Source organism: Oculina patagonica, chromosome 1, assembly GCF_052425735.1.
Source record: "Oculina patagonica isolate OP01 chromosome 1, crgOcupat, whole genome shotgun sequence".
Classification (NCBI taxonomy): Eukaryota; Metazoa; Cnidaria; class Anthozoa; order Scleractinia; family Oculinidae; genus Oculina; species Oculina patagonica.
In genome coordinates, this window is record NC_135758.1 from 24,263,426 (window position 1) to 24,276,474 (window position 13,049).

General features: G+C 38.6%; 1 long non-coding RNA gene across 1 annotated transcript; it reads right to left on the reverse strand.

Annotated features, from left to right (window-relative positions):
• Window positions 1–2,383: 2,383 nt before the first annotated feature.
• LOC144644186 (uncharacterized) lies at window positions 2,384–8,236 on the reverse strand. The gene is made up of 3 exons (XR_013569065.1): window positions 8,138–8,236; window positions 4,931–5,027; window positions 2,384–4,089 (listed from the first exon to the last, which is right to left on the reverse strand). It is a non-coding gene; the product is annotated as an uncharacterized LOC144644186 (long non-coding RNA).
• Window positions 8,237–13,049: the final 4,813 nt, after the last annotated feature.

Below are 13,049 nucleotides of genomic sequence, written 5' to 3' on the forward strand. Positions count from 1 at the left end.
CCTTTTGGGCCCTCAGTTACTACTGATCCCCCCTTCTGTTCATCTGAATAGCAAGTGATCCCCCCCCCCCCCGAAAAAAAAACCCCCGCTTCCCCAGGCGATAAATAATGACCGGTCCCTTATTTTAAATTGACGTGGCACTTGCGAGCGTGACTCGCGTTTGACCCGCGAGCCAAGCGCGTCGCGTTCCACGCTGGGCTTGCACAGGTTAGGATATGCGTATTTTTCAAGAATTCTCCCTTGGATTAATATAAGAGAATAAAATGTCTCCTATAATTCAATTATAACGACCGTCTTGGATTGAAATCAACTTTCATAAGTTTTATTTTTAATCGTTACTGATATGTTTATAAAGATGTTTGACACGAATGCACATCTTTTAGCCGTTTTTACAGCCGTCCCCTCCGCGATTTTTTTTGAACGGAGCGGGACGGCTATACGCAGGCTAAGCCGTTTTTTATTTTTGTTTTATTTTCGTGGCATTCTATCAAAGATTTGGGAGAGAGCTGTGTATAAGCAGGTAATGACGCATTTCAAACACAATGGCCTTATTTCCGAATAGCACTCTGTACTGTTTACAGACTTAATCCGGAAAGAAGCCACCATCAGCCACTCAGTTTTGCTAGAAAAACTGTCTCGTTACGGCGTACAGGACAATGAACTGAACTGGTTTACGGATTATCTGGTATACCCTTATGAGAGGGAGTACCCCATGATGCTGGATTAGTCACTCAACAGTCTCCTTGGTGTTTGATGAAAGCAGAGTAAAGAGCATATGTGTATCTGGAGGGCTGTCTTTTTGGTTGACAAGTGACAAGGGAGAAGATAGGAGGGTATCCCAGAAGAGTTTGAACTTGGGTAGTTTCAAGCCTGGGAAAAGCCAACTTCCTGTTGTAGTTTGAGTATTTTTCTCCTCCACGACCAAATCATGAGACTATGACATGACACATTCACAAGTTATCTCTGTACTTGCATTCAACTGGTTCAGGGCCCGCGCAGGAAGAATTTTGTTTCGTTGGAAACGAAATCTTAATTTGTGACGATTACTTTACAATCACTAATTAATGAGAGAATTACGTTACAATCGATAATCAATTGCGAACGGCAATTGAGATCACCTTCGGTTTCCTCCCGAAGATAAAGACCTAAATAAGAGCCATCGGGTATGTACAGTAAATATGTAATCCTTCGACTTTGGCAAATTGTTAAAAAATAATTATCGTTGTAATATTGATACAGAAAATATAGACGGCAAACTGATCCTGACGGCTAAAGCGGTCGAAAATAAACAAAGTGGATAAAAAGAAAAAAACTAGAATATATAGAAAAAACTTTGCCCTATATTTCGGTTTGCAAAACAAACCTTCCTCAGGGGCTGGGCGGAGAAAAAAAAAAAAAAAAAAAAAAAAAAAAAAAAAATATTGCAGTATCTTATAATATTGATACAGGTTTCGAAAGACTAACAGCTGTAAATCAGATACAACCCTAAATAAACCGAGAGTCCTTTGAGACGTTGGTAAACTTATTAACCTCTTCGGTCGAGGAACAAATTTGAGTGGGGGGGCTAAATGTCGAACACGGAAGCGCGAGCCAACTAGGGCAGGCCGGCGGGAGGGGGGGGGGGGGGCTGTGGGTCCTGAGGCATGCTTCCCCGGGAAATTTTGGATTGCAATTTCTCTTATATGCCGGAAAATGCATTTGAAATAAAAAAAAAAAATAAACGTTCGGCGCTTAAATTTTTTGTAAAGTATTGCTTGAAACGACAAAATGTTGCGATAAAGAGACGATGCTCCATAAAGCGTTCGATATAACTACTCACTGACCCTTTCAACCTTACATCATGACACGAACCTTTCTCACAATGTTGAAGTACATACCACCAACTGACATGTTACCATAACGAATGAAAACAGAAAAGACAATTTCACTTTCATTGATACAAAATGAAGCTCGAAAACAAACCGTATTGCCCTATAAACATAACTCATTTGTTCGGATAGAAACTGAGAAGTCCACTCGCCCTTAATAAAAGGCACAATATTGTTGTAGCCTAACATTTTTTGATTATAACAGAAGACCTTTAAGACAATTATCTGCATTTACCTACTTTTTATTAATCTAAGTTGAAGGTGAGTGAGTGAGTGAGTGTGAGTGATACTTTATTTAACCTCGGAATTCCATCAATTACATTGGTTTTCATGAAAGCCGAGTGAGATTTAAAAATTTAAATAGAGTTAAATAACACATAAATATTAGAGTGGGACAAGCTAACAATAAGAAGATAGTAACATATCAAAGTCAATATCTTCCAGTCCTCTTTTAAAGGCTGCAAGAGATTTAGCTGACTTAATTGAATTAGGCAAGGAATTCCAGTCTATTTTCATGCTATTTTAAATTGGTAGGACGTAACCGCTGTTACTTTCATCCTTTACAAACTAAATCAATAATATGGGGTCCAGAAACGAAATATTTTCAGTAACTTTTCGTTTCTTTTTTAAATCATTATAATATTTTTCTTGTTACTGTAGAAAAGTGAGGGGCTTTAGCCCCCTAGCCCTTCCCTCTCCGCGGTCCCTGTTGTTAAATTATAAACAATCATGATGGAATTGAGTGGGCCACATAATAGTTTGCATGTGTGCCGAACCATGAAACTACATTTGCATCTGTTTTAAATTCCATACTAGTGATGTAGTATCTCTAGAAAAATATCTAGTAACAAATTGCTAAGTTTAACAGTGGTTAAATCTTGAAAATGTTAGCAGCAACTAAAACAGGAAGTTATGATAAATTTAATTACGACACGACCATTGGAAGGCTGGGATTCATTGGACTTGGATTATCCAACAAGTCAACAGATACATGAGCAGGATAATTTTATAAACAAAACTCTCACATATTTTTTACAAACAGAAGTTAGACATATACATATACTGTATGAATACTGTAGAGTAAAATGCCAAGTTTTAAAAAAGCAAGGAAAAAAGTGGGGCTCCCAAAATGAAAAGGCAGGGATGCTTGTTATCTTACTTAGGGGCGCAAATTACAGAGTCTGGTCTAACTTAGGGTGTTCAGGGCAGACCACCGATAATTTTTGCTGTCAGGCATAAAAAAGGGATCTTTTGGTGGTCAAAAAAGCTTGTGCCACAACCAGATTGGTCTCCCTTAGGGGTTGCATTCAAATTTTCTTACTGGCATCCCTGTGCTTTCATGTGAGACCCCTCCCCTCCTCCCAAGGGACAGAACTACAATAAGTGAAAAAAGTGTTGAGCCACTCGTCTCTCTTTGAGTACCTTTGACAAATTTCACCCCTCACTGCTTAGATATAACCCCCACCCCCCAAACAATGTTAGATTTGCTATCTGACTTGCCTTGTTTCTCTACAGCATTGAAAAGGGGGGAGGGGGGTGATTCACAGACTACAATGGATTTGAAGTGGAATAATGGAAACCTTAAAATAAGCACTCTTTTCAGCCAACTGTCTCAACTACTTTTGGCACCCATTGTGGGTTGCCAGAACTAAACTACAGATGCAGTTCAAGTCCAGGATGAATCCAGGGGTTGTTTGGTGGTTTGGTTGAACCATCTGAACTAAAATGCATGAAAAATGTTTAAACACATGCAGTTTCTAATGAGAAAGTTGAAGTGAACAAACATTGCTAACAAATACGACATACCAGTACATGTTCACTAAAACGCCTGTTGATTATAATGCTGTAGTTCAGAGATTTGCAGAACAGTTAATAGTTCTTATTTCAAATAGCTCAAAACAGAGATGATAACAACCTATAACCATCCCTCAAAACTCCGGAATCACTTTTTCAAAGACCTAAATTTCAAAATCTCCTGGGGAGGCCATGCCCCTGGGCCCCTCCCCCAAAGAAGGGTCTGCCTTAGCAGACAATTCTCCAAACCCTCGATTAAATCCTAGATCCACCCCAGCAAGTAATGATGAAACATCCAACCCTGGTGAAAATTGTTTCAAAGATCACTAACGATCTTTGAGGATGTTCTAATGACAATCATTTGGATCTTCATCGGGCTTTAATGACCTTGCAAATTCTTCCTGCAATGATTGTATATTTAGGACAACTCGGATTAATATTAATCCGCGGATTATAATAATAATAGATTATAATAGGATTATTATAATCCAGTAATAGATTATTATAATCCAGTAATATATTATTATAATCCAGTAATAAATTAAGGCACGGCAAAAAACTGGTAGGATTAGATTATTATTAATATTATAATCCGGATTAATATTAATTTCTATTATAATCCCGATAAAATTCCGTGAATGTTCGGATAACAGATATGTCTATTTGACTATCTGACAGATATGTATATGACAAAGAAATGCGAAGAAATAGCGACAATCCCAAACACACCAACTGTTTCGAGGTTAAGAGTCAGCATATCACAATGGCAACTATGAACAAGAATTTCTCCCATCTCTTGGCGCCTTTTGTTGATGAAAACATTATCTGTGAACTGACATGGTAAGCATATTGTATATGATGTCAAGTTCACGAAAAAACTATTTCAGCTGTTTCAAACAATGAAATATGTTTACATCAAGCTTCGCATCTATTCCTAGCTCAGTGCTTGAAGATGCAAAGTGGAGTAGGGGAGTTTCCGGTCGACCTGCAAGGGCGCACAAAGTACGCGTGGGTCCAATCTTCGAAAGCTTCTGACTAGGATTGAGTTGTTGAGATTTATTATTAAGATTAATATTAATCCAATTATTATTAATCTTACATAAGATTAATATTAATCCTAATGGATTAAGGCATGGCTCAAACCTCAGTAATAGATTATAATAATCTATTACTGGATTGTAATAATCTATCACTGGATTATAATAATCATTAGGATTAATATTAATCCGATTAATATTAATCCGAGTTGTCCTGTATATTATTTTAACAAGGACTGTTTACTTTCATTAATTGAAGATCGACTGTCTAAAATACTCTCCACATGACATAATATTCCACTTAAAGTTCTTCCTGCTTACTGAGATCCTACAAAATAAAATAAACAAATTAAAAATAATTAGCATTATTTAAAACTAACAATGGTATATTGCAATTCCTGCGATTTGATTGGTTAACAGCCAATGGTATATGAGCTCATATACCATTGCCCACAATTATGGTAGGTGTACGCGTCAACGAAAACATCTTGGGAGCTAAAATATTGCAATTCTTTGGGCATTTGTAATAAAACAATATTATGCCACTCGTGCTTGTTGGATATGAGATCGTTATAGCTAACTCGGCGCTATGTGCCTCGTTGGCTATCTACCATCTCATATCCAACATGCACTCGTGGAATAAATGTTAAGTATACATACAGGTGTGGGCCCTCAGCATGGGTGCTTATTTCAGGAAATGCAGTATTCAGAAGATTACATGACATGAATCAATGAGCATAGCCTATGGGCAATGCAACATTCCCAACATTCCAACATTTATGAGACTTGTGTGACTTTTTTTCCCAAGATATCAATTGTGCCACACTTTATAACCAGGAAAGCAATAAACAACTGCCTGACCCATTTCAAAGATGCCTACTGTATGCAAGTTTTAATTCATGGACAACACTTGCTAGCCATAAATACAGCTGTAGTCATTTCATGCTTTTATTACCTCTCGACTGGATTATTGTAATAGCTTAATGTATGGACTGCCAAATCTTCAAATTTCCAAACTGCAGCATGTTCAAAATACCGCTGCAAGACTAATTATGGACATACCAAAGTACTCACATATACATGTAACTCCAGCCCTCTACGAGCTTCATTGGCTTCCCGTTGCTCATCGAATTAAGTTTAAGATTTTAATTCTTACCTTTAAATCAATTTATGGTCTTGCGCCATCTCATCTTAGTGATTTGGTGAAAGTTAAGCAAGCGAGCTCATACTCGTTACGCTCAAATAGTAGCCTATTATTAGAAGTTCCACGGGAGACAATGCGCCCAACACTTGGCGGCAAGTCCTTCACTTCATCTGCACCGGCTTTATGGAACAGTTTGCCGGCCGACCTTTGTATTATTACGACACTTGGTGTTTTTAAAAGTAAACTTAAGACATTTTTATTTAGATCAGCATTTTAATGTATCTTTTTAAATTTTTACTGTACTTTTTATTGTTTTTAATGAAATTACTGTAAAGAGCTTTTGATCATCACATGTAAAAAGCGCTATATAAATTATTAAATTATTATTATTATTATTATTATAACTAAGCACTGGAAGCCCGAGTACAGCCAGCCCACTCCCCTCAAAAAAAATCATGGAAAGGATGTTTTTGTTAATCCTAACGATGAAATGTTCATTATGTCACAAGTGTGGGACAAAGAAAAAGTCTGAGTCCCTGATGGGAATCAAACCGATGGCCTCCCGGATACTGGGTTGGGCACTCTAAGCACTGAGCTACGTGAGACTCGTGGTGAGCTGGGCCACTTACTAGGTTAATATACAATCCTGTTCCACAATTTTTTAGAGGGGAGGGGGATGGATGTACACAGGCTAGGCTCCTACAAATTATCTAGTTAGTACCATTAGTTTAGCTGCCATTTGTTTAATTTCTTTGTAATGGACTGTAGCCTGTGTACAGCCATCCCGCTCCGCTCAAAAAAATCGCGGAGGGATTAATCGTGTTCCAGTATCTTGCTGTTATCGATTTAAATTTCACATAAATGATTAAATCGGATATCCAACATCACAATTATTTAATCCAAGTAGTCATTCGCCTTCACGGATAAATTTCAGAGCTTGTCCTTCCAAACCACACATTTAAAATAGAAATGAGCCAAAACAAACTGTACTAACAAAATATCAACCCTCCAAGTTAAGACCATATTAGTGGCCATGGCGACTAAAATTTTGGAGCTGGCGACTAAATTGGAACTGAAGTCGCCAGCCTGGTGACTAAAATTGAGAAGAAGGACTGAAAGTGTGAGCTTAATTTAGCGACTCAAATTTTTCACTGGCGACCAAACTTGAGCAGTTGGTGGCCAAATGGCCACTAAGGAAAAAAAAACTTCGAGGGTTGAAGATGTGACAAATAAAAGAGGTTTCAAACTACAGCGCAGAACTTTTCTAGACCACTGTCTTTACCAAACTACAGCTCTTTCCAACTTATCCTGGCTTTAAATAATACTGCATATTGTGTGCCCTTCAGAAACAAGTGAGAAGCAAAAGGCTCTAAAGGTTGAATGCTCCACGAAACATGCTGAAATAATTTGGAACGCCACAAGCTATCGCCCCCATAAATTAAAGGCAATTACAACAGATTTATGAATGGTTTTTGTGTAAGGGCCAATCAGATCATTTCCCACACATTCTGGGGAAACCACCCGCAGCAGAACATGATTAAGGACGCCATAACACAGATGTTCCCCCACGATTTTTTTGAGCAGAGCGGGACGGCTGTACACAGGCTAGTTGGACTGCTGTTATTCTGGGATACAGTGTAGGTGCTTCGTTAATTGTATGTTTGGATTTCGTTATAGACAAGTCATGTGTCTCACAGTGAAAATAATTGTTCTCAAAGAAGCGTTTTACTCAGTTAATTTAGCAGATACACATAACATTTCCCAAAAAAAATGTCAAAGACCACATTCTTACAGGCTTTTCTTGGCTTAAGTTTACTAGCCCATGCATCCTGCTTGGGTATGACTTCAGTTTGTATTGTTTTGCATTCTGACTATGGTTAAAGTGAACAGAGTTCAGAGGTCACATTACTGAAATAGCTGAGTACAGTTAACTCTGTGTTAATTTTAGTAATTTAATTCTTGATGTGACTACAATGACAATGCAATGAAATGGCCATAACAATCAAGAAGCTACACGTATTTCTTCAGCAGTCAGAATGAATTAAGTTGAATTACAATACTATCAGGTGAGCTGGTGGTCTTAGAGTACGGATATCAATGTTCTCAAGTGGAGGTAGTTATTTTTCATTTTTTATAAAACCCCAGCTTGTTCTCAATCTTGTGAACTATGAAGCTTAAGGCTCGGTGCAAAAGAACAGTCAAGCTGTTCAAGATTTCCATCCCATTGATGTACTCGACAAGTTGTTTCGCACACAAATGGACATTTAAATCATTAAAAGCTTTACAGTCCCTACCTCAAAGAAGTGTAAGAGTAGACTTCAGGATTTGGCAAACAACCACACTGGTTACATTCAAAAGGTTTCTCTCCTACAACTTGCCATACAGCGGCCATTTTGAACATTATCGATGGAGACTGGTGACTAATTTTGCTTACGATGCAGAAAATTTTGATTCCTGAAGGATCTGAGAAGTTCCTGTGTGAATAATAATAAATTTTTAAATGAAAAAAAAAAAAGATATGACTTTAGCAATCTACTATCTATAAGTGTCTTGGTAACATTAGGCCGTGATCGCGGTCAAACAGAGAGGAAGCCGGCATCGAACTTTAGGTACAAAAAGAGAATAAAGCAAAAGACAACAAAATAACGACAGCACCCGCCAGGAGAGGCCCCTTGCGTCATTCCGTCTCCGTGCCGGCCAAGGCCCTTCGCTCTTGCCGGGTAACCGTGCGCTCGCAGCGGCTTCGATTGGACATGACGTTCCTCTCCGTCGCCGGCGGGATACTGCCGAGCTGCGCCAGTGGTGCACCAATACCGACGCAGCCGATACAGGTGGCGAACAACGAAAGTATTTATTTGTCACACATGTAACGCTCGCACACTTGTGGTAAATGTCCAACTGCCAAGATTTAAGCGAGAGCAACAAACTTAAGAATTAACAAACTAAATAAAAGAACTGTACGAGACACGAATAATCTTGAAAAATCGATCAGCATTTTACATGTTATTTGTTTTAAAAGTCGTTTTAGAGAGCTTATTAACAACGCATGCGTATTACAAATGAAACTAATGTCATCCCTGTACATGTGAGGGAAGGGAACAAAAAATATCTGGATCAACAATTAATAAAAAGCAAAATAAAATAACGACAGCAACCGGCCACGGAGATAGCGTATTTAACTTGTATTCATTGACTTGTATTGCTTTGACTATGTTTCTGTAACTGCGACTTTACTTGTGGACTGTATGTGTCATTCCTCCGCGCCTGGGATGGACATGACCTCTTCTCCGTGTACCAGCCGGTTACTGCCGAGCCCCGCCAGTGGTGCACCAATACCGACGGGACCAATTTATTATGTAGAACAACGAAATATTTATTTGTTACACATATAACCCCCGTTCACTTGTGGGAGCCGTCCAGTTTCAAAGAATAAAACTTTAACTTTAAACTGCCATTCTCAAAATACGAAAATAAGAAAACAATTGACTGGGCTGTTGGGAGGTTTCTCTTTTATATATAAAAAAGATTTTGCAGGTCGCTTTCGTGTCGAAGACCGGCTGGATTAAAGGAGTTGCTCATACGCATGCGCATAAGCGTCAAATCAGTTCGTGTTTCGGTAAACGTATTACTCTCAGTTAATTATTTTGATTTCGACGCTTAAAGAAAAAGCGCTGTGTATTTTTACTTTTTTTATATCTTAATTCTTTTGCTTCTTTTAAATTGACGTGGCGCTCGCGAGCGTGACTCGTGTTTGACCCGCGAGCCAAGCGCGTCGCGTTTAGGCATAAATAGATTGTGCTCGGCAACTTTTGAGCAACTTTTGGCTTTTTGAGCAACTTTTTGTAGTACCAGCAACCTAGGGCAACTTTTACTTTCCTTTGCAACTTTTGAGCAACAAATTGATTTAAAACCGATCCAAACCATAAAAGGTCGTTTCATTTCGAAGGATTTATTAAAACTGGTTTTATTCGCTGCAACATAGAACCTGCCGCCGGCCATCTTGGTATTTGCTGAAGTGCGAGTTACTTATAGCATCGCAATCACATGAAATTTCAGACGAGGAAAATGGAAATAATTCAGACATTGACCCCATTGAGGTTTCCATAGACGCTGGGGCAAGTCTTAGTAAACCTGCAAGCCCTTCAATTTCAAGAAAACGCAAAATTCACGTCAAAACGACTCTAGAGAGCAAGCAACTTTTCTGAATTTTGGTGGCAACTTTTTGATATTTGAGCAACTTTAGAGCAACTTTTTGATATATTGTGAAGCAACTTTTCCTAAATTTAGCACAGCACAATCTATTCATGCCTAGTCGCGTTCCACGTTGGGCTTGCACAGGTTAGGGCTAAAATATTTTTTCAAGAATCCTCCTTTGGATTAAGAGAATAGAATGTCTCCTATATTTTAATTAAAACGACCGTCTTGGATATAGGGCTTTCCACAAATTGCTCTAGATTTGCTAAAAAGTTGCTCGTTATTTCTCAAAAAGTTGCTCAAAAGTTGCTCCAAAAATCCAAAAAAGTTGCTTCTGATAATAAAAGTTGCTCGAAAGTTGCTCTAAAAAATCCAAAACGCTGCTTCAAATCAAGATAATTAATTTCTCTAAATATACGCCAAATTCCCTTTGAGGGTAAGATTTCTAAGCAGTTTTTTTGCAATTTTACAGCAAAAGGAGTAACATATTAGGGGAAAAATTTGTTAAATAACAAGGATTTATTAACTAAACTGAGAAAAATCGTGAAGATATCGATGACGTCATGTTTGCAGAGGGGGTTTTGTAAAGCCGAAAGTTAAAAAGATCCTCCGATGTTTCTCGAAAATCTTCGGCAAACTTCGTAAATCTTCGGAAACATTAGTATGGCCTCTAAACAATACTCGGATAATCTTTGGAGATCTTCGGTCTGGAAATCCGCTTAAAATGCAACAAGTTGCTCAAGAGGGAAAAAGTTGCTCGAAGGGGAAAAAGTTGCTCGAAATATGTAAAGTTGCCAAAAAGTTGCCAAGCAACATGTGGTAAGCCCTACTTGGATAGGCCTTTCTCGATTATGCTAGTAAAATTGGCATTTAATGCTACTAGAAATTCTCCAATAAAGCAAAATAAATGCTAAACTAATGCCTGATTTCTTTAAAAAATGCCACTTGAATTCCAAAGAATGCTTTGTTTTATTTCAAACCATAGGCGTACGGGCACCTTCGGAGCTGGGGGGGGGGGGGGGGGACCTTATTGCCCGAAAAAAAAGATACGGCATGCGTTGAAAGGGAATAAAGAGGCATATAAAATGGACAAGGAAACGTGCGTTGAAATAGTTGTGTGTTCTTTCAAGATCTTTAACTAGATCCGTCGCACGCAAACGCTGGAGCTATGGAAAATTCAAACTTCTGTTCTCACTCGCCAATTTCCCACTCCCTCAAAATGATTGCAACTGAATTAAACTGAGGGGTCACGCAGAATTTGCGAGAAAAATCGAACATGATTATAGTAATTTACGAGAGGAAACGAAAGCAGATAAATGATAAATTGGTATATTCCAAATACTTTTTTGTTGATGTAATTCGTTTTGAATGTGAAGTTGAGAATTGTCGGCTTATCTTCTATTTTTTGTTCTCTAGGCCTGCTGCCCGAATTTAAGGCATTTTGCCCGAAAAATTTCGGCACTGGGGGGGGGGGGGGGGGGGCTGCAGCCATCTTCGCTGATCTTGGCTGAACATTTGTGTACCCCCAAAAGTAACACAATGCACAAACAGTCGACTCGAAACAGACAAAAAACAATCGAATTAAGTAATCTCAATTGTGAAACTTTAGGGTTATTTATCCTTCTGAGTTCTGAGCGCTGAAATCTGGATCACAGTCATGAAAAATGACAGAAAATGCTAGCAATTCTTTTTCAAGAAAAAACGAAAAAAAAAGTGCTCGTTTTCCCAAAAAAAGCCGAAAAAAATGCTAGCATAATCGAGAAAGGCCTAGTCTTGGATTGAAATCAACTTTCAAAACTTTTATGTTTTAATCGTTACTGATATGTTAATAAAGATCTTTGACGCGAATACACATTTTATAGCCATTTTTTATTTTCTTTTTTTTTTTCGTGGCATTTCTATCAAAGATTTGGGAGAGAGCTGTGTAAACCGTATTTATTCGATTAAGCGTCCAACCTTGAATAAGCGCCCACCTCGAATAAACGCCCATCCTGAAGGTAGGAAAAGTTAATAAGCGCCCAGCCTCGGATAAGCAGCCACCCATTTAATTTTTCTTTCTTTATATTTATATTTTCGATTTATTTTCTCGGCATATTAGCATATGTTTTGCTAGGGTCCTAGCCAGTCCCCGTCAGCTCCGAGGGTAAATAAATTTTATTGATTGCTAATCCTGCCGCGCGGCATTGGATTGAAATGACTAAAATCCAACGAAGAACAGTAACGGCCTAGTGGCCTTATGGCTAGCTTCCTAGAGTTCGGACCGAGCGGTTCAGTTTCAAGCCTTAGCCAGGATCACTGCATTGTGTTCTTGGGCAAGACACTTAACTCTCACAGTGCCTCTCTCCACCCAAGTGAATAAATGGGTACCGGTCCCGGGATGAAATAGCATTCCATCCAGATTGGATTGGATTGCCTCAGAAACCTAGATAATCTCTGGCGGTATGGGACACATTGAACTGATGAAGTCTTTACCTTCTACGACAGAGCTATGTAAAAAGGTACTAGTCGACTAGAGGCTGAAGGGCCCCAACCGAAACACGTCCTGTGAGGGAATGCTTGAATCAAATAACTAATGAGCGTTCGAAAATTTGAGGAAAAAATAAAGAGGAAAGTGTTTTGGCAACGGTAAGAAGAGTCAATAAGCTGGGAATATAATAGCAGCTATCCAGATTGTCTTCGGTAACGTTTAAGGAACTTTTAGAATTTGGAACAGCTTTGTAGCAAACGAGCAACTCGGAACAACTTTTCCTGAAGTAAGCACGTTTTCGGCAACTTTGGGGCTTATATGAATCAAGATATTTTGAATTCTTTAACATTTCCTCAGTGTGAAATAGTTATTATAGTGCAAGTTAATTTTTTTTAGAAATATCAGAATTATTTCTAGGGTGACAAGCTGAACATTAGTCCTCTGGCCGTTGGGTTGCCTGTGGGCTGTGGTAATTTATTCCAATTTGCAAATATGGAATTGACACCACTATCACAGGAAGTCGTGTTGGTTTGTATTTAGCGACT